Below are 752 nucleotides of genomic sequence, written 5' to 3' on the forward strand. Positions count from 1 at the left end.
TGCAATGTGACACTGATTTTATACAATAGTATTTCAATAAACAAGAAGTTAAAATTAAGTGACTTAGATTTTAGACAAAATGGACGAAAATTGTTCTGATCAAAGCCACAGCAGAACTGTTGTGCGTCTCCGAGCAACACACGGCGGTGTTTCGTTACTGAATGAATCCACGTTTTTTGATCGAATCGCGCGAGTCAATGATTCAGTGGCCCATTCATAAGGACAGTCACTTGCCTCGTTTCCGTATGTTTAAAAAAAATATGTAAAACATTAAAGGGGTCATATGATGCGATTTCAAGTTTTCCTTTCTCTTTGGAGTGTTACAAGCTGTTCGTGAATAGATAAGATCACTAAAGTCGCAAAGACTACCTCAAACCCAAAGAGATATTCTTTATAAAAGTTAAAGACTCGTCCACGCCCTCCTAAAATGCCTCGTTTAAACACGTGTCTACGTCACTGTGTGGGAAGATTTGCATAACACCGCACAAATGTTCACGCAAAGAAAGAAGGCGTAACTTTGATTCTCGCTGTAGTATTGTATAATCAGTACTTATGTCCCCACTGGATGCAACAAATGCCTCGTTTATAATGGGTTTTATTGTTTTTTTGTCGTCGCTCCGGCCGGGACACGGCTGGGACAAGGCATCATATGGTAAGGGGCTTATCATTTCCGTCAAACACTTGATGTATTCGGCCAATCACAATGCACTGGATAGCTGGCCAATCAGAGCACACCTCGCTTTTCAGAACTA

The 752-nt window shown here is 40.7% G+C and overlaps 1 protein-coding gene across 1 annotated transcript in view; it reads left to right on the top strand.

The window, feature by feature from the left end:
* LOC107680950 (telomere-associated protein RIF1-like) overlaps positions 1 to 752 on the top strand; it is a 21,375-nt gene that overhangs the window by 13,459 nt on the left and 7,164 nt on the right. The window lies entirely within an intron of this gene.

Source organism: Sinocyclocheilus anshuiensis, unplaced genomic scaffold, assembly GCF_001515605.1.
Source record: "Sinocyclocheilus anshuiensis isolate Anshui unplaced genomic scaffold, SAMN03320099.WGS_v1.1 scaffold277, whole genome shotgun sequence".
NCBI lineage: Eukaryota > Metazoa > Chordata > Actinopteri > Cypriniformes > Cyprinidae > Sinocyclocheilus > Sinocyclocheilus anshuiensis.